Here is a 24,897-nt window from a genome sequence, read left to right as displayed (position 1 = left end):
TCTTTCTGCCTTTGTTAAGAGCACTGACTGCTCTTGCAGAGGACCCGGGTTTGATTCCCAGCACCCACATGGCGGCTACGAACCATCCTTAACTCCAGTTCCAGGGGAATCTGAAGCCCTCTTCTGACCTCTGCAGCACTGCACAACACGGGTGCACTCACATACATGCAGGCAATATACTCATACATATAAAATGAAAATAATAAAGTATTTAAAAAAAACATGTACTCTGTGACAGAAGCAGCATACAGTCACCATTGTTAATTGTCCTTTGTTACTTCTTGCTGACTCACAGTAAGTTCAAGTTTTGCTTGGTTGAGCATCAGTGATCAAACAGGTGGTGGATGCTGGGTAGTTACAGAAGCACTAGCCATTTCTGTGCCTTTCAGCTGTTCTTACATGTTTGATTTATGAATCTGATGCAATTTTCTAGAATTATTTGTAATTTTTCTACAATTCAAAATTTATTAATCATTTCAACTCTCTAAAACTGGCTTATCATTTATTTTCAGAATAATGATTTCAGAAAAATAAAAGATCATGCAGACCAAACAATAACTTCCTGGCTCTTAGTTCCACTGGGAGAGCTATGGTCATAAAAATAAATTGATTTATTTCACCCCTGTTGGTAGACACAAAGCATTTGTCCAATACTGTCCAATATTCTCATATTGTTATATATGTTTTGAATAAATTATCAAATGCAATTTCATAGTATCATATGCATACTTTATTTGAAATTATAAAATTAATTTTTAAGTAACAATGAAGACAACAAAATTGTGTCTCACTAATAAATTGTAATTTGGTATAATTTTCTTAATAAATAGTAATTCAAATGCTTGAATATATAAAGAGTTTAACTTTTTGAGTAATTGAATTGAAACAGGAAATTTAGCTTGAATCTGTAAAAACTGACACAAAATAACTTACATGATTTGCTTATTCCTATTTTGCATGATATAAATCATAAAATATTTCCCTCGACCTATTTTTTTGGAATACTTCATAGATAATTTAGAATAACATATATACTGATCCATTTAATAGACTGAATAATTAGCAATATACAGGTGCTCTTCTGTGTGATATTCTTTAATTCTTCTTGAGCAAGACTGAACAGTATAAAGAGCTGCTCATTTTGTGGTTAAAAAAATCAAAAAGAATATTTCCGAAATTTGAGCTTAGTAACGCATCATTTAAGCTTACTCACCCTAGAGACTGTGCCTTAAGATTCAGCTGACACTCTTCTTTCAAACAAAAGAATAGGTCAAAGCTTCTAATTTCAAGCTTTTTCTTCCCTACAACCCATCTACCTTGTATCTTTTCCATTCTGCCTTATTTATTTTTTATAAGAGCATGGAGGATACAAGCCATTAGAGGAGAGTGATAATTTCATCTTAAAAGGTTAGAGAAAATGCAAAAAATAAAAATCTGCATACAACGAGAGATACTTAACATGTAATCACATTTAAGATATAACTGTACAACAAATATAGTCTACATTTTATAAAGCTTTTCTTCTCTGGGAAATGGTAAGAGACATTTTGGCCTGCAAATAAAATTCATAATGCCAAAATTAAGAGTGGCGCTACATGCTATAACCTTAACACAAGATTCAGGATGTTCGTCACCTCCGCTCCTGTCATGCCTTCTCCTTTCCTGGCCTTACAGCACTTTGTATTTCCATCTGTGTTCACTCACTGCCCTCCACTCAGCCCACCAGTTACTTTGTTCTCCCAGGGCAGTGTCTAAGATTTTATGGTCAATTTCAAAGCTCTGTGTAATGTGATATCCTCCTACATCTATGTTCTCATTTCCTATAACACCCCCTCTCATCCTCCCTCTGCTCCTCCTAAACTTCAGTACAATCCATTGATGCAGTTAGGCAAAAAATATCTCATTCCCAAAGTAGAGTCCTCCCTTGCTAATAATGACACATCCTATCCTCTACTCTTAAAATCCCTTGAAAAACTTTCATCAGTAGGGACAGTATCACACTGCATAGATATTTTATTGTTTCCACATACTGTAACTTTATTTTTCCCAATACCTCAGGGAATGGCACTGACAGTATATAATGATGATGTATAGCAACTTTAATGTTGGACAGTATTTGTGAGTGTTCACTCTCCAATTAGACCTAAAAATGAAAATTGTGCATTATTGTTAGGATCAGGTCTCTGCCTTGTTTTGCCCAAGGTCAGAAATTTTGACTCAAGTATTAGGTTATGTGAAACAAGTCTTTGTTACTATGGCTTTTAATAAAAAACTTAAAACTGTCTCGAATTTCTGTTTCTTCACACACATTAGTTTGGCATCAGGTCGAATTCAACTCCGATGGCTTATTTTCACATAGATGTTGTTTTTATCATCTTTGGACATATTGAAATTACTTCAGCAACTACAAAGATTCATGCAGGGGATGAGTAAAGCATTATTTTTTTTCTTTCTTTTTTTTTTCTCCTGATTCCACATCCCTGCTGTTATTATAAACTCTATGGGTATGCAGTATGATAATTTTGTAGAACCAGAGTATGTGTTTTAAAGGCATAAAGCCTGCTTCAGCTGATGTGACCACCACAGTCCCCACCACTGCTCTCAATCTTTGCTGCCTTCTGCCCTGTGCTGGTCTTCAGTCGCATCAAACTTAACACCACTGTATCATAAGGAATAGTCCTCTTTCTGATGGATCTGCTGCTGTGTGTTGGATTGGGCCTTGCATTAGCACCCCTAAGACTGTGTTCTTCCAGGTGATAATAGTATATAAAGTCTTTGCTATTGTTTTATTATTATTTTCTTATGTTTATAAGTCTCATATTTGATTTATGAAGGTGATGTTATTTTCTTCATTTTATACTTAAAATAACTGCTTTGGTCCAGGGTATGCAGCTAATAATTTACAGAGCTGAAGTGTTAATATAATTATATGAATGTACAATCTACTATAATAGAAGACAGAAAGTTCATAAGACTGCTCATGTTGTTGCTAGGTGAAATGTTTAATTTTCAAAACCTCAAAAGCAAAGATGCAGTTGGTGAGCTGAGGAAATACTCTGGGAATAAGGAACTTATTTCTATTCTTGCTCTTCCACAGTTGTCTTGTTTCTTCACATGCTCCAGGTGGTAACTTAAGGCCTGTGCAACAAGTGATAGACTTGAGGAACAAAGATAAGCCTTAGGTTTTTGAAGGATTACTTGGGATAGATATTTAACCTATAAAGATAAGTGTAGGAGGCTGCACAATTTGTTTTTCTTGCTGTCCTACACAAACATGAATTTTATTCCTTTCACAGCTAAACATCACAGTAAATTGTTTTATGCCTCTTCTTTTTCCAAAATTGTGTCTTCGAAATAAATTTTATTTTGAATTCCATTTCCCCACTTCTACATACGGAGCATTCTAAGGAAAGACGGCAATGGCATTTTTCCTCCAGAAGACCTGGTGCTGTTGAGCTTGCTTGGTATTGTCACTGAATATAGAAATTATGAATGCCTATTGCAAGTTATGAGTTTCTGTTTTGACTGTATGCTCTATTTCTTCTACCTCATGTTTATTTTCTTTTTCTCCATTTTGTTTAATAGCCACTCATTTTTCTTCACTGGGCTTCCTCCAGATCTAAAAAGCACTTTACCAATGCTAGTCTTCGGCTTTCTTCCCTTTCTTTTTAAATGTGGAAATTATGACTTAGAATGTAAAAGTCATGACTGTTTCTATTTTATTTCTACTTGGTTTCCATTTTTAGCTCTACTTATCTAACCATCTCTTACTAGATGTTCCTTCGTAATCTTGATCTCAGCAGAGTGGAATCCCACTGCAATTTCTCAGCAAGATAATTCAGTGATGCTACAGATTTTATCAAACAGCATCCATTTTCAAAGCCTGGAATATTGCTGGTCTTCTCCAGTTCATTCATTATTTTTAATTTCTATTTTATGCTCATTTTCTAAATTGGCTCACATAATAACAAGTTTCCAAATGGAATTTTCAAAGATATTTCATTTTGGTTCTTTTCTCTGTTGCCCAACTAAATATCAATTATCAACTTATATTTATCCTTCTACAAAGGACAGTACTTTTTCTTTTCATTAGCCTTTTTAGTCAAGTACTGTCTGTTATTACACAGAGTATATTTGTTCTTAACTTCCTAGCCAATTGCTTTTATGCGTTATCTTTTTACCTAATCACTTTACTCATACACCACAAATGCTTAGTTTATTTATTGTTTTTGTGGTACTGAGTTTGAGCCAAAGGTCTCATGCATACTAGAAAATATTCAACCACTGAGCTATATCATCAGCATGCCACTTGTATGTTTCAAAATTTTTTGTTCATGTTAATTATTTACTCAAAAATATCAGTAGCTCTATTTATTCTTGTTTGTTTGTTTGTTTGTTTGTTTGTTTTGGGACAGGATCTCCCTGTAGCCTCAGCTAGGCTACTATGCACTATGTAGACCAGGCTGGCCTGGAACCCACATAGAACCACATGCCTTTGCTTCCCAAGTTGCTGTATATTAAAGGGGTATGTTCCAATGACCAGTGTTGTCTTTATTCTTATGCATAATTTTTCAAGGTTCTTCATAATTGGTTCTAATCCTAACTGTTCCTTTTCCTTTGATCATATTTATATTTCACAGAATGGTTTATTTAGAAAATTTCTTTACAAAAATTCCATATCTTGGTTATTCTTCATTATAAGTGAAAGCTATTTACCTTGTTATATCCATTTATGCAAATGCTTCTAGACAATTATCCAAATTAAGAGTTGAGTAGATTAATATATCTGATGCGCTGAAACATAAAGTTATAACTGAACCAAGTTCATGTCGAAGATATGTGATTTAGTACATGTGATTTTCTTAATCTTCATTTCTCAACAGCTGAACAATAACCCAAGTACAAATGGACCATATTTTCATTATCTATTTGTCAGTTGATGGACAATTGTAAATATAGAAGAAATTAACATTAAGGTCTCTTTCTAAAAGGATATTGTGTATATGCCTAAGAGTGGTATAGTTGGATCATGTGGTAGCTCTATTTCTAATTTTTAAAGAAATTTCATATTGATTTTCATCAGATTGTATTCTTAACCAGCACTGAATAATAGTTCCCTTTTCTCAACATCCTGCCCAACATGTGACTTTTTTGTTTTTTTGTTTTTGAATCTTAGCCACTTTGACTGGCATAAGATAAAATCTCAAAGTAATTTTAATTCTCATTTCCCTGATGGCTAAGGATGTTGAATATTAAAAAAAATATTTCTTAGCTATATGCATTTTTTAAAACTCTGTATTTCCTTGTCTCAATTTTTATTTATTTTTTTAATGTTTAATTTTTGGAGTTCTTTATATATTCTAGATCCTACTCCTCTGTCAGATGTATAGCTAATGAAGAATCTTTCCCATTCTGTAGGCTACTTCTTTATTCCTGTGATGATGGATGATGTCCTTTCCTATGCATAAGCTTTTTTTTTTTCATTTGTGAATTGTTGGTCTTAAAATCTGTCCATGATATCGAAGTCATGAAATGCACATGTAAATGGATGGAACTAGAACCAATCATACTGAGTGAAGTAACCAAGACCCAGAAAGACAAATTTCACATGTTCTCTCTCAATTGTGGATGCTAGCTTTGAATCTTCAGTTTACATGTGTTTCAAGTATTAAAAATCCATAGAGATCAGGAAACTAGATAGGGGCCATGGGGATTGGCACTTCCTAGAAAAGGAGATAGAATGCAGTGATATAAGGAAAGGAGAATAACAGAATAGGAATGGTTTAATGGGGTGGAGTATCAGAAGGCAGGGTAGAGGAGACAATACAGCGAGGGATAACTAACAACTAAAGGCTTTTGGAAAAGTCATATGGAAATCTACTATACAAGCATATATATGTGTGCATGTGTGTGTGTGTGTGTGTGTGTGTGTGTGTGTGTGTTCATATTAAAAAGAGAATGAATGGAGTTACCATCTATTGAGGGTTTGGGGGTAATAGTTGGAAAATCAAGTTGGGACTGACCTCAAGATTTCATCTCTACTGAATAGCTTTCATAGTATTAGGAAGTACCACATATGCCACCAAAAGAGGAAAGCTATTGTTAACTTTACCCAGGTGTGAATACTGAGAACTACAACGTCTGGCCTGGCAAGGTATTCATTCCCACTGGTACTGTAATGGCATAAATGTTATGGGAGTAACCAACCTCTAAGGCCCACTTCACAAGATGCAGTCTATTTCTGGCACTATTATCAGGGCCAAGAACCTTGGCTACATAGGTCTGAGGCTGTAGGGGATAACCTACTACTAATATCCTGTTAAATGGACAAAGTATTAAAGTGGCTCCTCACAACTTATTGTTATGTCCATAGGTTAATGCATCTCTGAACTCTCACCAGAGAAGGGTCTTCTTGCAGCATATGATGATTAACACAGAGACTCCAATTGGTCAATGTGCAAAAAATAATAGACTGTGGAGTGTTCACCCCTAATGGGACACCTATATCACACCATTTTTCCCGAGGCTCAGGGATCATTGCTAAAGAGAGGACAAAAAGATTCTGAGTTAGAAATGGAGATAAATACAGGGAAACCATGTTTTCCATACACAACAGGCCAGTTATGCCTATGAACTCACAGTGTTCATGAGAGCATGCATAAACCTGCAGAAGCCCAATCCAAAAAGTAGGCCAGCATAAATCGAGGAGGTGGTCAAGAAGCCCCAGCCCTGGCTACTGGTAATTGATTGCTACTGGGAGGGGGAACATCAATTTTCATGAAGGATTTTATGCCAGGTAAGTTGAGCAGGCTCCAGAGTATCATCCCAAACCCAAGAGCATTTGGGAACACAAATTAGACTTGATAGACCTTTACAAAACTAAGAAGGCATGAGAGAAGGGTAGTAAGCAGGTAGGGATGATCTGAGCAGAGGTATGAGAGGGGGTCTGAATATGATCAAAATATATTTTATAAACTTTCAGAAAATCAGAAAAATATTATTTTTAAAAGATTTTAGTTCTCAATTTTGTCTTTTCTGAAGTGCAAAAACAAAATCGATATGCCTATTTAGAATGCTGTGAAGTTTAAATAATATTTTATTTGGCAGGGTTTTTGGATATGCTTTCATTGACTTCTAAATTATATTTATGATTCTACCTTAAGCTACGGCTTAGAGTTAAGAAAAAACTGCATCAGAAACATTCATTATCAGTATAAAGTATTATGGAAGAGAAATAGCAAGCAAATACTTTTATAATATTCATTAAATTTCATTATGTATTTCTTTCTTATTTGTTTTTTTTTTTTTTTTTTTTTTTTTTGGAGACAGGGTCTCCCTGTAGACTTATTGTAGATCAGGATGGCCTTGATCTCACAGAGATCCACTTGCATCTGCCTCCCTTGTGCTGGGATTAAATGTGCAAATGTGTGCACCACAACATCAGGCTGTAATTCATATTTCTTAAACAATAATGTCACTAAAATATATTGCATTATTATCCTTCTATCATTGGAACAAAATATTCCAGAGACACAGCCTGAGGAAAGATTTATTTCACCTCTCAGTTTCATTAGTTTCAGGCTATGATCTGCAGATTCTATTGCTTTGGGTCTGAAGTGAGGCCCAAGGTGACAGGAACACATGATGGATAAGTCTGCCCACTTCATGGCAACTTAGAAGCAGATGGTGTGTATGTGTGTGTGCTGCAAGCAAGTTGTGCTTCAGGCATATCTAGTGTCATACTTCTTCCAACAAAGTTCTGCCACTTAATTTCTGCCATCTCCTAATAATGTTATCAACTAGTGATTCCATCAATGGATTAATTCAACGATTATGTCACAGCTCTCATGATCCAATCACTCTCCAAAGGCTTATCAGCTGGCAAAACCCAGACATCTTAGGGGAGGTATTTTGTTATCAAACCATTACAGACACTACAGTGATTTAATCTACTTGGGATCTTACAACAAGTAAGTCATGAAAAGCTCCCATAGGAAGACATTCAATGTAGAGAAGTGGGGGAAGGTGGAAGCCTGTCGGAGCACATGGAGTCATTTGTTCTTTATTGGTGCTGCTATGACTACTATCCACTTGAATCCTTCCCTGTGCACCATTCTCATGATCCTCTCTTCTCTGAAAATTTACTCTACAGTCTTATATTCATATCCCCTTGTTGGCTTTTTCTGTTTTGGGCTTTGTTTTGCTCCTTGTTCCTCTGTGTCTCCCACTATCTTTCTTCCCAGTTAATGGAATGTCCCTGTTATCCTCTTAATCTTATTTGAAAGAAGCTCAAATATCATAGTCAGAATTATGTGTCCCTGTTTGGGGGCTTTTATGGTACTACATTGGTAACTATGTTACATTGATCTTTATTTTACATCGTATGCTAAATGAATCTAAGCTATCACATTGTGTGAGAACAGAAAACATGTTAACTTTACCTTCTACTTAAAAATCCATTACCACAAATTGATAAGAAGTATTTGGTGAATATATATTTGTTGACTATGCCAGTGTTATGTTTTTCAATAATTCCACTATGCAAATAATTCTTAGTTAACATTATTGTAATGTGCAAAAAGTATTATCCTTTGTATATACACACTGGTTGATTGAGAATAAATTTTAAATAACTGATTGAGGTTGCTCTTTCACAATTTCATATCTGTATAAATTTTGACATTTGTTTAAAGATGATGGGATAATTGTCATGTGACTGTTTAGAAATTTAGAAAAATGCCATGAAATGCAAACTTCTATTTTATTTTTTGCATTTAACACCATCCTGCTGAGCAATTTAAAATGCAGTACCATATGAAATACTAATTTTACTGAATAATTCTTGTCCAATTTGATCTATCGGATGCTTAAGTCACTCAGAGCATGGTTGTTACATGCAATTCTCCCTTGGCTGAACAGGGACTTTTTTTTTTTTTTTTTTTTTGTTGTTATTTTTTTTTTTTTTTTTTTTTTGCTATGATATCTCATTCATGATAAATTTTTTGATGTGTAAACAATGGGCAGTGGTTTTTGTTCAAAAAGCAAAGTTATTTTTTTTTCCTAACGTTGAGCTTACATTGAATGTAAAAAGGCCTTGAAGCAATAATCCTCCTAAGGCCCAATGATTAGTCAATTTAGAGCTGTTAGAAGAAAGAATGCCATTTACTGAAAAAGTGCATGTAACCATCCATTGCAAGCTACTCTGCAGCATGCTTTGTGGGGGTGGGGGTTGGAAAACACTTCCCTTTAAATAGGAATGAAAACTGAAGATGCCATTTTAGCTCAGTGTTGCTTAGTGTTCCAGCTATAGGAAAAAATTTGCTCTCTTGTGTATTTTACATTTTGCTAAGCGGTACAAGAAAATTTGCCATTTTGAAAATGAATGAAGTCTTTACTAAATGCAAATGCTTCAACAAGAAAAAGTTTTTCAGTTTCATAGCAACATATGGTACGTGTTAAGTATTAGTACACTGACAATTGCTACTTGGCAAATATTTTATAGATTGTAAAAAAAATAGACTGTTAAAGATTATTGATTTTAGTGTAATTATAGGTTTGAAGATTACCATTTAACAGTATGGCCTTCAATTACTTGACTGAAATGCTGTATGTCTAAAACATCTACACTTGTCCCCTAATTTTAAATTCCCTAAACATCTAATAAAAACAGTGCTCTTCTGTCAAAGTACTTATTAACATTTCTTGTGGTAAATTTATTAGAAGGATCATCTTATAAGTTGAGTGCTTCCTTTAATAAACATACATTTAAAGAGTTGTGTGTGTGTGTGCACAGTTGACATAAACCATGTATTCCTTTATAGATCTAGATTTGTTAGTTGCAATGAAACTAACAAATTATAAATTTCAAAGTTTATAAAATATACTGAAGGTGCAATACTGTTTTTTGGACATGAAACACTAAGTATACATATAGGGACTAAAGTAAGAGAATTTGAAAATTCTTGCTCTGAAGTTTGACTACATTCAGCCTCTTAATGACAAAATACTATGCAATATTGTTTTAATTTATAGTAATTTTGAGACATAAGTGAAAGTTTAAAGTTTAATTTGGACAAATTTTGGCAAGAATCTTATTACATTGATCATTGATTCCAGGACTAGTTATGTCAATTTGACTTTTTAATAGGGGAGATCAAGATGTGTATTTAATAAAATGTTTAGAATTGGATAATCAGAGAACAAATGGCCCCTGAATCATGAGATGGCCTGCAGAGCTTTTCATTATTTGCTCCTTAAAAGGTAGAGAGGTAAACCAATGTTTGTAGATGGCTTCCCTAAATCCACTGGGGATTAGCCTGCCACATGGCAATCCTATGTTCTATTTTCAAGGAGAAAATTTCACCTCAAATACAGAGGAAAGGAAACACTGGACACTACATTGAAGAAACAACACAAGGAGCAATGAAGACTGAAAGATGAAAGCAAGGAAAACAGCCCAGTGGGACCGAATGGATTCTTTTAATTAACTGATTCCTTTTCTTAGAAAAGAATATATATTTAAAACATACTAATTATGCTCATACTGGTGATTACATTCATTTACTTGAATCAACAAATATTATGGAGAGTATAAAATGTGCTAGATGATATTCTAGAGATCATTCTGTAGATTGATTTTTAAAAGAATATACTTGTATGAAGATCATTTTATATTTCACATCAAGCTCAAAATGGGGAAAAAATGTCAAACCAAAATAGGAAGTGCCTAGTCAGGGGAAGTACCTGGCTAGGGATGGAAGGAAGGCTTGAAGTGAGAAATGTTTAGAATCAAGATTTAAAACCTACTCAGTCAGTAATGTTTTACTGGTTTATACACAATTGATATCAATATCCCTTTGAGGTAAAGTGATATACTTAAATGTACAGTGTAATATTGCAATTAATTCAAAGCAGTTCTAAAATGTCAGTCAGGCTTAGAGAAAACTCTTTAACCTTAACGTAGATTCATTTTTTAGGCAATCTCTTGGGAATTTTTCTGCATGACAGGCTAGGAATATAACAATTTATTACTAACTAGTGAGTGAAAAGTTTGAATACAGGATGTATTTTGAAGATAATTTTCATTTTTACAGTCTTCTAAGCATTTTAGAATTCTGAGAGGCTTTGTTGAGAATCTACAGCAAGAACTTATGAAAAAAATAAAATCCTATTATGTGAAAATAACATTTTTCTTACTAAACATGCAGTTCAATTTTAAAATAACTGTGCACAATCTGTTACATTTTAAATTACACTCAGCTTACAATCTATCTTGGAGTTTTGGTGAATTAATGTTTTACGTATGTCAAATACACATTATTCATACATAGACTGAAGTAAAAGACACTTAAAGTGAGTTGAGGGAAACTTCTTCCGTTCAATTTGCAATACTTGATTCTTAAGAAGGCTGTATCATCTTGTGCCAATTGAAATTCTAATGGGGGAAGATGAAAGGCCATTCTTTTACCAAAACAAAATTTTCCTTTATCCTCAGAGAGCTTTAGTTCGAAACTCAAACAACGGATCCCAGTTTTCTCATAATCTACCTCAATTATTATCTCTTGAATGTCAGTGTATATTTTACTACCTTTGGTTTCCATTTCCTGGCCTTGCCCTCTCACCTTAAGACTTCCATTTCCCCCATGCTTTAATAAGATTCTGAAGCACATCACTTTAATTTTTTTTTTTTTTTTCAAAGCCCAGACATACTTTCTTGCTGTATTGTGTTGCGTTCACCACATACAGTGGGCAGCCAAGAGAATGATCTTCTTCAGGACAACATGGTCGCAGGACTGGGACAATCCCAAGGGGCTGAGAGGGAGTGTGAGGATGGGGAGGAGGACTACCTCGTGCTGTTTCACATCAGACACAACTGTGACACAGTCCACAGGCCTGCGATCACCTGTCTCCTCTTATCATCTGGCATAGCATTTGATGTAGTCGTCCACTTTGTTCCGGAAGTCCTCCTTGTCTCGCAGATGATGATCTGCAGCCTCAATATTCAGTGGGTCATCAAAATTCAGAAGGTCAGTAAATAAAGAGTTTAATCCCCAAACAACATCCTTTAACGTTCTAGTGGGAGCCCAGCCAGTGCCATCAATTGAAAGTTCTCTTAGTAAACTTAGACATATTTCTCCTGCTTCTGTGATGTTGGGGTGCCAGATTTCAGTCAAGCATTTCACCTTGGGAGGCACCATGTTGCAAGCATCAGGAACTTCAGTTTCAAACTGAAATTTTCTACCTTGGTAGTAACCCTCATCTGGGCTTACAGTTAGCTGAAAACAATGAAGCTTGTTTGGATCAGGAAAATGCACTTTCCAGGTACAAGGCAAATTAGCTTCAAGTTCTGCAACCTCTTTAACAAGTAACTTGTCTCTCACAGAGACCCTCCGAGTGGAGTCAGATGCGGAAGCTGATGTCCGGGAGCCTTTAAGACCGTCATCCCGCTTCAGTTTGCTTGCCAGCGTTAGCATTACTGCCACCTTTCCTCTGGACACCCCGAGTCAGGCGAGGCGGGCCGGCGCCCATCACCATGCCGGGCCGGCGCTGGCGGCAGCGAAAGACGCGACCCTCAACAGCCGCACCGGCTCCCGGCGGCCGGACTGGAAGTCCACTTTAAATTTTTTTGCTTCTGTGTGTTAATCAATTTTTTTTTTTTTTTTTTTAGAAAATGCTAGGTTATTTTTTATCATTTTATTTCCAGTAGTGGAACTCATATCGAAGAAATAAATAGTAAATACACAAAAGTAGAAAACAATTTTTAGTATTAAGAATAACTCTTAGGTTGACTAAACAGTTTACTGTCTATAAAGAAGAATACATTTAGAGTACTCTACTGGTTTAAATTCGCCAATGAATCCCACGTGACGAAAAGTGGAGCAATAATCTTCAGTGTCATTCTTCAGAAATAAAATGTAGCCTTCAACATAAACATGGTGGATTTCCTTCAAAGTGACAAGTCAAAACAAGTAAGATAACCCAACAAATCTTTGTGCCATACTTAATTCAAAGTATTGAAATCTGCAGGGCTCTAATCTGCTCGAACAAGAGTCTTAAATAAAAATTAGTGTATTTTTCTTATGTGATAGACTATATTGCTAGCCAATTTGAGGTGATTTCTCCCTTCCCCTCCCCCTTTCCTTCCTTCCCCTCCCCCTTTCCCTCCTTCCATACTTAATTTATGGCTTTGTATACTTTCCATCTATTCCTACTATTTTTTCCTGACTTACTGTCTGATGACTATAATGGTTAAATAACATGAAAGTGAATATCTGGGTAATTAATATTGTGGAAAAAATCATTTAAATCTATTTATGGAGATTATATGCAAGCCATTCTAAAAAAAAATCAAATACTCTATAAAATTTTAGAATGTATAAAATGTTACTCAGTATAAATTAATTATGACCTGAAAGTAATAATTTATTATAGATATACGGAATGACTTGGGTTTCAATACAAAAAGACCAAATTTTCTAATACAACAACCTTGCTATTTATCTGTACAACGTGAACATGACATTTGATTTCATGTTCTCATTGTGTTTGGCACCCCATGCATTTTGCAGAAGATAACCTCATGAATATTAACCTTTGAGAAATGAAGAAATGATACTCAAATGTTTTGTGAAGGTATGAGAGGTAAAGCCTACCTGCAAATATAGACTCCATTTCAGACCTCTTCTCTGATCTTATTACAGTACTTATCTCCACCTGCTGTTGTCTCTGCCTTCTTTCTGTAGCTAGACTTTATATACTATTTGCTTATTGACAACACAAGGCAGGGAATCTTGCTCCAAGGAAGCAATGCATAAACTGAGATCAGAGGCACAAGAGAAACTTACTAAAGGAAATACATGAGGGAGATTTGCTCAGTTTTCAGAAATAATAAATTCTAAGGCCTGCCAGAAACAAGACTGTGAATGAAAGGGAACTGAAAAACAGGAGGCGCTCTGGGCATCAGGAGAGGGTAGAGAGAAAGTGTCACACGAGGCTTCAAAAGTAGGAAGGACCGAGGCAAAACAAATTGCTAGGGTCAAATGGATGTCTAAAAGGAAAGGAGATGGGCTAATTTTTGCTTTTTTAGATTGATCTGGTTTTGGTATGGAAACCACAGGATAAGACAAGTTGGAGGAAGTAAAAGAGCGGAGGAAGCAAGGTGAGATTGAAGAGAATTATTTCATCAAGTGAAACCATATGTCGTGGTGACCTTTAAACCTCTACTGTGGAGTAAGCAGCAGAGTCCAATAGTCTATTGCATGAAGGCCCCGTCTTAGAGCCAAGTGTCTTTCTTTTTATATTTCCTAAATACTGCCACACTGCATTAATGATCATGATTCTTGCTGTTTCCTCTATGTGACACTTTGTCTGACCTTAGAAATAGTTTGTTTCCTGAACTTAAAAGTTTTATTAATGCGTTTCCGATTGCTTCTTTCCATATTCTTAATATTTTTAGATGAATTACGACCAATTCAAGGTTAAATCTCACTGGTATTATAGAATTGTCACACATGTAATGATATTTTTGTGCCCATAAGGGGATGTCATATCTACACATGACATCCATGAGATATTAAGGTACATGATAGTTACTAGAATCAATACTTCAATATCTTAAAATGACATCTATTCTGAAAATAACCACCACCATCAAAAATAACACTCCAGGATGCAAAAACACATAAACTTGAAAGTACCTCAAAGTTTTAAAAACCCATGAAATGTCTTTGGAGTACTTGGAGCTCCTGAGAGACACTATCAGGCCAATTGATCTCTAGATAGAACTGATTTCACATCACTTTTCCCACAATACTCATAAATTTTCTGAAGTTACATGAAAACTTGACTAAAATATGGGGTTAGACAGTCAAAAATGAGTTATAAACTTAATATCCCATTTCTATAATATTTTCTAAGATACTGCAGCCACTATGGATATAAACACATAAAAAGTTGAAATAAATTTCCATGTGTATTGAATTTTTATATAGATACACAATGCATTATCTTTTCCCATTAAAACATTTGTAGAAAGCTAGTACGGACTTCTAAGGGCTTTAAATATAAATCAAAGTACATTTATTTTAATACCTTTTTCTTGAATCAAACTGTATCTCTTTGGATCCTAGACGTCTGTGACTATAAATAACGTCCCTGCATTTTATCTTTCTTTGCTTTTCTCATGCTCTCTGTCAACACTCAACTAGTCCCCACCCTGTTCATTAAACCTTTCTTTCTAACAGATGCTGCCCCCCCCCCTTTCATGTTACCCAGGGAAGATCAAAGCATTTAGTCATTCTTGCCCATTGTATGCAGAGGTGTGTGGGTGAAATTTTGCAAGGCACTTGTGTTCATGCTGTTCCTGTAATGTTTTCAGTTACTTTCTTTGATATTATTTGATATGTGTTGACTGTTTGAACTACAGAAACCACCTTAAATCCAGTGGCTTTATGAGAGTAAAATTAAATAGTAATTACTGAAATAATATCTGAGTGTCATCTATTCAGTAGACGTGATCAATTCATTTTCCATAAGCAAATGATATTCTTAGGAAATAATCTCAAGGTTTTTCCTGAAATCACATGATATGGTTTTTAATTAGACAGTAGATGGCCTAAGAAATGTAAATAAAACAAAAGCATATTTCGCTAATAATTGATGTTACCAGCAACAACTGAGTTTATTTTAATTTTGAAAGATAATGCCATACATGGTCCAAGGCTGATGGAAAACCATGGCATCCATTTCCTTTACATATGAGACCATGAAGGCAAAATAACATTATAACAGAAAGGAGAATGAGTTAGCTGAGGACAAAACTGAATTTATACTCATCTTGAGTATGCTATTTTCTCAACCTGAGTTCAAATTTCTAATTTCTGAAAGTAACACTCTGTATTGAATCCAGTTCCTCATGCATGCTAGGCACATACTCTACCACTGAGCTACAGCCCACGCCCTTAATTTTCTATATTTAAATTGAAGAATAGAGATTAGAGGATACAGAAACTAATTTAAAAATGTATTTTGAGGGTTGGAGAGATGGCTCAGTGGTTAAGAGCACTGACTGCTCTTGCAGAGGAGGCAGGTGTGACTCCCAGAACCCTTATGGTGACTAACAACTGTGTGTAACTCCAGTTCCAGGGGATCCGACACCTTCTTCTGACCTCTTCAGGCATTGTACCACAGGGGTGCACTTACACACATGCAGGCAATATACTCATACATACAAAAATAAAAGTAAAAATAAATATTAGGAAAAATAAAATAAATTTATTTTGAGGAAGAATTTCATGGAAGTTGTCACAGTTAAGCAGTAGATGCGTACTTTCATTCTGTCTTTTCATATCATGTAAAACTGACCTTAATCAACATGTTTTAAAGCAGTGCTCATTTCTGATGCACTTTATAAACAAAGTGCTTTGTGTGTGTAGCTTGCTGAATGTTAAAAATGGCACTATTTTGCTTACCACTCACTCTACTGCCAGATGTTATTATACTTTTCTAGAAAGAAATTATCTTTTTACATATGCCTAAGATACCATGCAATTTTGCACAAAATCAGAGATTCTTCCGCATGACTATTGGTGAAAATGTGATGTGGTGACAACATGGTACCAGAGACTCTTATTAGAATGATTTTATACAGGGAATAGGTTTTTCCACTTCAGATCTGACATTTGTCCCCCAGATTTAGGACAGCAAAGGACAAATACATGTGGCACACTAAGTATCCATCCTTTCCAGGTTAATCAATTTAAATATGAGGTAAGACAGCTACTAAATGCCAAGAAAATGTAAATCAAAAGAAAAAAATTACTAGCATAAAAGCACTTAAATGAGCTTGAACCCTGGCACATGTACAAAAACACATTTGCATCACTAGAAAGGACAGACTTCCAGCCTTTGTGTAAAGCTCCAAGATAATCTCAAGTACTGCAACTGGTTGAAAGAGGAGCTAGTCTTGTGATTCGCAATAAGTAACCGATTTTCTTAAGTATATATGCATAGTGCCCATTAGATAAGTTTTTTTTTATCAAAAGTCAAATAGTAAGGTCTGAAAATGTTGAAGAGACCAATTTAATGTCATTTTAGTGGCAGCAAAAGTCACACAATGAATCAGTGGCAGACCTGTGAATTGATTTTTAGATCCCATTAGAGTCCCTTTTAAGCATCTCAGCAATTCCTGAGATTGATTTCAGTGACCAAAGATGCACAATTGAGTTAGAAAGGCAATAGAAAAATAAAAATAAAATAAAAATGGAAAGTAGTCATTCTATGTGACTTCATTTCTGACAATTTGATACAATATTACTTCCTGCCTATCAATACTGAGATATCATTGGTGGCTTTAGGAAGTAGGATCAACTTTTTTATTCCTTATAATGCAAGGAATTTTAAATTATTAATGTTTAAAAGCAATATATGCAAATATAAAGGTATGTGGCTTAATGTTAAGGGTCTATATGATTCGTTTTTTGAGTCATTGTTAAAGAACCATCTTTCACGCAAATACGTATTTTTTCAAGTACTTTATACTAATTGAAAATTTTAATGATTCATAACTAGGAAATTCAATTTGAATCGAATGTAGCTATTTTTTTCAAACATTATTGTATTTTACTATATTTATTGGTAGCAGATAAGACTAATTTAGATCATGATAATAGACTAGTGAATATGCCTACATGATCTTATTTAACAATTTGAATGCTTTATAAAATTTAGTATTTTTCTGTTTCTTAGGTCTAGATTTTTGAATATATGGTATTTTTCCAAATATACAAGATTTTTCTTTGAAAAATGTAATATTTCATTGTCAAAATATTAGTAAGAAAATCTGTGTGCTGACTTTAGTTGGAGTGTTGGAAAGCTCATCAATTTTTTACATGTTAGGAAACTAACTGTAAAATGTTTTATTAATGCTACAGATTTTGATTTTTATCTCTTTGGGGAAAATGACAGTTCACAGAGTAACAAACATTGTCGATGTCATGTGTGTGGGTATAAGTAAGAGAAGGTGGGGTTGCTTCTTTGCCGAGTCTCTCAGTTATATATGGAGAGAATTCGTAGCAGCAGATGAAACAGTTTCCGTGGGGCATCCTAGCATTTGCTTTATTGAAACAACACTCCCTGATTATTTTCCTATCGTAATCATTTAAAGGACTCTGTGAAGTTGTCACTGCCATGGAATTTTACCAAATTGACAAGTACTGTCACATTTTCAACACTAAGAGCTTAATGCTGCATTCAATAAGGTTCTTGATAATGTAATTTGTACTTTTCTTAACTTAAAATTCAATGTTTTGAAATCATGTAGGCTTGAATATTAACAAACACATGGCATGGCATTGTCTCGATGCTGTGCAATACTGACGTCACTGGGAAGGCCATATGTCAGGATGGCAAGAACAGGTTTCTAGCCTGCATGTTGATGGTGACTTAGTGCGCCCTTCTGAGTCTCTGTTTCCTCAAATGAAAAATAATCTTACATCACACTTTGTGATAATCAAATGTTATAATGTTGATGATGCCAACTTTATAACCATTTATACTAATACAAAACAATAATCATGTGAAGTCATTATAAAAAGGGAGAAATTGGGTATAAAAGCTGGGAACAAGTTATGAATAACATTCTGATAACAATTTCACATTACAAATATAAGATACAGTGACATTTGCAAATAAAAAACATGGATAATGTATTTTCATAATAAAATCACTGCGTAAGTGATATATATTAAACCTTATTTTTTTCTGTTCAGTTATTGTTTGTTTTAGAGAGCATTTTAAATAAAGTACATTTGAATTGTGTTCACAAATACATTGTGCAAAATGGCTGTGTCTGGATTTCCAAATGTAGAGAAGCCATATTTTCTTATATACCCTGAGTAAGAATTTCCAGTCTCTTTGTATGTAACAGCTTAATGTTTTAGGAGCAGCACACATGCCCATTATTCATACACTCAGGAGTAAGAACTAAGTATCTATGAGTTACAATATGCAACAAAACACACTTATCTAATTATCACAAGAGAACTGGAAACTCATCTCCCCACTAGACAGTTTAAAGAGTGATGTCATATCATTTCTCTTTCATGTGATAGTTTATGAAAAGTCAAGGATATTTTGATTTCTTATATTTTTTTTAGAGCCTCAACAGTTTACTCAGCATTTTTCACATACTCAGTCTGAGTTTTAATCAGTCACTACTGGACAGTAGTCAGTCTCAAAATGGATGTACCTATAGGCTTGTTCACATTCTTCCCATATGTATGACAGAAATATGTTTCGTTTCAAATGGTGGTAATAGTGCCAGTCTCTTGGTAAAAATTTGCAAAGCTCTTGATTAACTTCTGAAAACTCAACTTACTCTTTCTAGTTTTCTCACTTGAAAACCACTGTATCACACAGACAGACAGACAGACAGACAGATAGACAGACAGACACACACACACACACACACACACACACACACACACAGGAACTTTTCTAATCACCTCCTCTTGCTTTTCTTCCCCAGTTTTTCCTGTTCCTTCCTCCCTGGTTCTCCTGTATCCAGACTGACTCACTGTACAGTGCTGAGATTACGTCTCGTCTTCCACAAAGCTGCATCTGTGTCTGTCTCCCTGGCTCTCAAGGGTCTCTCTTTTTCTCTGTAAAATCTTATTGCATGAATAGCCAGTGCAGCCAAACTCACTTGAGCAATATTGAGAGGGCTATTTCTTCATTGAATGTTTTCCTTTTCAAGAGATTAACAGATCCACAATTTCAGATCTTTCCTCTAGATGAGAAATAACATCTGTTGTAATAGTCATGAACATCAACCTTGGATTCCACAGCTTGTAAACCAAGCTATGATATGTGCTCTTTTTCCATATTCTAGACATATTGTGATTTCTTCCCTTTTCTTTGAAAATAAGGACTTTCTCCACATACTACATTAGTGAACAGAAATGAGTAGCATGACCTTTGGAATTTTTATTATAAAGTGCTCTGAAAATTGCTCTCCTGTTAAAAATCAGTGTATGATGTAAAACAAGTTTTCTCTCTCTACCCTGTGCATGTAGCTGGGAGTACTTCTATGTGTAGGTACAAAGTATGTGTGGGATAGCCAGAGGATGTCCTCGGCTATTGTTCCTTAGATACTGTCCACTTTGTTTGCTGAGACATAGCCTCTCTTTGACCAGGTACTTGCCGAGTAGGCTAGGCTGACTGGCCAGCCTTGCCAGGCTTGTCTGTTTCCACCTCTTCAGTGCTGGGATTACGAGCTTGTGCCACCATAGCTCTTTTTGTTTTTGTTCTTTTTGTTGTTGTTGTTAATCATTCGTTCAGTTAGACAACTCAGGTCTTCATGCTTGCAAGGCAAGTACTTTACCAAATGAGCAATCAGTCTAGAACCACTTTTCTATCCTTTCAGTTCAAATGTGCAATGTGTTGGAATTTATTCAACTTATTTCTAACTGCTAAATTGTATTACCTTCTATGACAGTGGTATTTAGTTTGTGGTAAATGTAAAATAGTTTACTAGGATCACAAGCAAAAATAATGGATTTAAGGGATGAGGTATTAAATTTCTTACACAAGTGCTAATGTAGACATGCTAATTGCAAGTCAGTGTGCATTCTACCCTTGTTTTACTTTGTTAAACTGGGCTCTTCTACAGATTAGCCCTAGCCACATCAGGCTGTGGGTTATTTTATAAGATACTAGTCTTTTTTAAGGTTTTAAAAAATATTTTATTTGTACTATTTTTATTTTATGTGTATGAGTGTCTTACCTGCATGTGTATAAGTGCACCTGGGTTGTATAATGACACAGGAGGTCAGAAGAAGGCATTGGATCCCCTGGAATTGGAGTTACAGATGGTCGTTAGATGCCCTGTGGGTGCTGGGAATTGAACCCCAGTCCTCTGTAAGAGCAGCCAGTCCTTTTAACTGCTGAGTCATCTCTACAGCCCTGATGATACTACTCTTAATGAACTGAGCAAATTATACACTGAATTTCAAAAGCAGGAAAAATAATATAAATATTATTAATGGAAAACTGAAACAATTAATATCTTGAGTTAGCTGAAATGCCTTTTACTGTTGTTTGTTTATTTATTTTTCTAGCCCCCTTTTTTTTTTTTTGGTTGTTTTGTTTTGCTTTTTTGAGAAAAGGTCTCCATGTTTCCGCAGCTGACCTAGAACTTGCTATGTAGACTAGGCTGGCCTGGATCTCAGAGAGATCTGCTTGCCTCTGCCTTCCTAGTGCTGGGTTTAAAGGTGTGTGCTGCCACATCCTGCTGAAATATGTTTTGGAAAGTAATTCCACCTTTTTATTTCTTTTTTATGATTTTTAACGTGGCTCCAAGAAAAATAAAAATTACATATATGACTTGCCTTTTATTACTGCTAGAAATGTTCTAGAAAACTGTAACATAAAGTCTAGAAGATACAACATAAAGTGTAGACACACAGAAAAAGTCTATTATCCCAAGCCCTATCAATAAACAGTGGCTTTGGGCCAATGAAATGAATTCATAAGGCTTATTTCAATTTGATACACTAGAGTCAGAATCATAGCTCAACAACTAAGATGTTTGGTCATAATGCAAGCCTTATGACCTGAGTTCAATCCCTGGAACCACATAAAGATGGAAGGAGAGAACTATTTCTACAAAATTGTTCTCTGATCTCCACATGTATGGTGTGGCCTTTATGCCCCCTTTGCATCATACACACATTATAATGATGATGATAATAATAATAACAGCAATAGTAGTAGTAAAGTACTGTTAAAGGTGTCAATACAGGTCAAAAATGTCACTTGTATTTATCTGCCCTAAGAAATATTTTTGACCCATTTCTATAAATCAAGGTAATACTTCCATCATGAAATCTATGTTTTTTTATTCTTTATTTTTAAGCTTTTGGTTAGCTGGTTCTAGCTCTGCAAGACAATGACCAACTGCTCTGAGTAGATGGGACATTCCTAATTAGCGAAAGAACAGTGATAAAATTTTGCAGATCACGGGCACAAAGTCAGAAGCTGCTATGAAAACCCTGAAGACCTGTGGTCCAGAGCATAATGAAATAGGCTAAAGAGTATGTCTTCCAGAATGAATGTAAGTAAAGAGTTTACACCAGATTTCTTCCAAAGCATTGCAAGGTGTCTTCTTAGTATGTTGTTGTGGTTATCTTACAATGTATATTTTCTAAGCATAAATGTTGTAAGTCTATAAAGTTAAAATTAAGCAGCAGAAAAATGAAAAACAAATACACTGGACGTTAGACTTGCAATGCGATATGATCATGATATTACTGTGCCTTGGGAAGTAAAAGTTCTTTGCAAAGTGAACTTGATCCTGGTACCAAATTAGTCATTGAGGATGGCAGTCTTACACTCTCTACTGATGTGGATAGTTTAATTTTCCCGTCATTTTTCACTCTACTTTAACCATGAAAACAGTACAGTTTGACTTGACTTTGCCCTTTACTTGGTAGAATATGGTATTTGAATAATGACTCAGCTTTTGTTTCTCTTAGCTCAAGAAAATTAAAGGAGTATTTTTGGCACTTACACAATTATAAGTGTCACACAAATGAGGACACTAAGATTTAAAATTTATTATGATTATGAAATATTCTTTTTTTAAATAAGTGCTTGATAATGGTATCATTGTATCAGTTGGGTCTTAGGAAAACTTTAACTTTGTCTAAACACTTTTTCTGGTAATAGATGAACAATTTGAACTAAAATATCAATTAAATATTCTGAAAGTTAACATTTACATTTTTATCTGCCACTATTTTTAGAAGAAAAATTTTGAAATGCTGTGAGGAAACCCTTTTTTCGTATGTATTAACTAAGTGACAGGGAATGAAAGAATGTTGATAGTGTAACTACTGACTTCATAAACAAACATTGAGGCCCAGTCAAGTGAATGGAAACATTTTAAATAAGTGTGTGGAGAATACTGGCTTTTCATTCACTTTTTTTAAAAATCATTTTTGAATATTTTTCCCAACTTTTTGTCATCATAATTTATGCTCCCTTACCGCCTTACTCAATCTCTAGTTACATTAATTTGGAAAAAACAGCCTTATTGGTATCATTTAAAGTTTATAATTAGAGTTGCTCATGAAGAAATACATTGTCGCACTAAATTCTCTCAGAATTTATGGACTGTGAAGCTTCATCTGAAGTACAAACAGCAGAGGATTTCAAATTTTGAGATATAAATGCTGGTATTTATTAAATATTAACTCATATAGGTCAATTTTCTAACATTATTCAAGTATTCAATTAGGGAAGGAAAATGTAGATACCATAATGGACTAACCCCTAGCACCATGAAGCTCAGGTCACAAGTGGAAGTGCCTATGGTTGAGGTAATGAGCAACTGGAAGAAACTGGGCATGGACCCTGACTTTCCTGCCATAGGTTAGCTTACTACAAAGCTAATACAGACTCCAATGTATGACTTAAGGAATATGGAAAGTTGTCACAAAAGCAATATTAGCTCACATCATTCACTTCCCTTAAAATAACACATTGCTTTGTACTTATCGGAAGATTGAAACCTCCTTGTTAGACTACTGCATTTCATATTCTTCATCATTTTATTATGTTTGTTAGAAATAAATGTGTGCTCCACTAGAACAACCATCATACTAATTTGAGAATGCAATTGTACTAGAAAAGATCAGATTATCATCTAACTGACAGAGTGTTACCTATTACTTAAATAACATCTTAATATTGCAAAGTTTTTCATTAGAACAAATTCCTGTTCTTGGTAAAAAGGGAAAATGAAGCAAACAACCTTATTTCCTATACAGATATATTGGTTGTCATTGTAAAAGTGACCTTAGAGATACCCATTAAGCCTCATTGCATTGCTTAATGTCCCTTTGGTTCTATCATAAATTGAGATCATGACATTATGAGAGTATTTATAGAGTTAATACTTTCCAGATCTCATCTGGGATTATCTTTCTTTAGGATTTCTGCCAGTTCATAGGAAAGACCCACGTGGAAATTGAGAAAACATCCGGAGACTTCTTCGAAAAACTGTATTCTTCCTAAATTCATACTTTTTTATTAACATATGTAAATTGAAGGTGGAAATACCATGTACTCTAAGCCATGTGGGAGTAGCCTGTCTCTAAAGAATGACTTATAATGTTCATTTGAATGGCAGAGATGCTGAGAGCTCCAACTCAAAGCTCATCTGGGCTGTAGTCTGAATCAGTCCCCCCGTGAACTCTGCAGGCATTTTATGACAAGCGTACACATGTGTATGAGGCATGTGACCTCATTGGCAGTTATCTGCGTGTCAAGGGCTATTGGCAGATGCCCAAGAATTGATTGACACATATCTTACAGAACTGGAGTTAATTAATATGTCTAACAATTCCCAAATGTACTGCAAGAAACAGAAAATCTGTTTAATACAACAATCAGTGACATACTGTGTGTGGTCAAAAGGTATTCACTAGACAGCAAGACTAGGTTTTTAGAAGACATTATTTAAGGGTGTACAGAAAACTAATAAAATGCTAGAAGAGGGAAAGAAGTCTATTTTCATATTTAGAAGGGCTCTATTTAGTTGGATTTCAGTGGGTTTGTTTTTTTATGATTCCTAAAATGCAAGTAGTAATTTTCTCCTATGAGATTCAAAGGTATTAAAAGATGAGCGGAGCCTCGATTTTTTTCAAAAATAATGATTTAACTACTTTGGCCTTGTGCAATTAAGTTATTAAGCCCATATGCAATATTCTAATAAGGAGGTTTCTACAATCTTTGGAACTAAGTGTAAGATGGCGAGTTATTTCAAGGGAAGTATATTGCAAAGAGAAAATTGCATGTGAAAATATTGATGACAGCCTTAACAAAAACTAAAAGCAA

General features: G+C 34.8%; 1 protein-coding gene and 1 pseudogene across 11 annotated transcripts in view; both read right to left on the bottom strand.

Moving 5' to 3' along the window:
* Window positions 1-24,897, bottom strand: part of Sema3a (semaphorin 3A) — a 540,175-nt gene that overhangs the window by 118,175 nt on the left and 397,103 nt on the right. The window lies entirely within an intron of this gene.
* On the bottom strand, window positions 11,692-12,517 carry LOC103740313 (annotated as a pseudogene).

This window comes from Nannospalax galili, unplaced genomic scaffold, assembly GCF_000622305.1.
Source record: "Nannospalax galili isolate Female #2095 unplaced genomic scaffold, S.galili_v1.0 scaffold639, whole genome shotgun sequence".
NCBI classification, from domain to species: domain Eukaryota; kingdom Metazoa; phylum Chordata; class Mammalia; order Rodentia; family Spalacidae; genus Nannospalax; species Nannospalax galili.
This window is presented reverse-complemented; position numbering and strand designations above follow the sequence as displayed.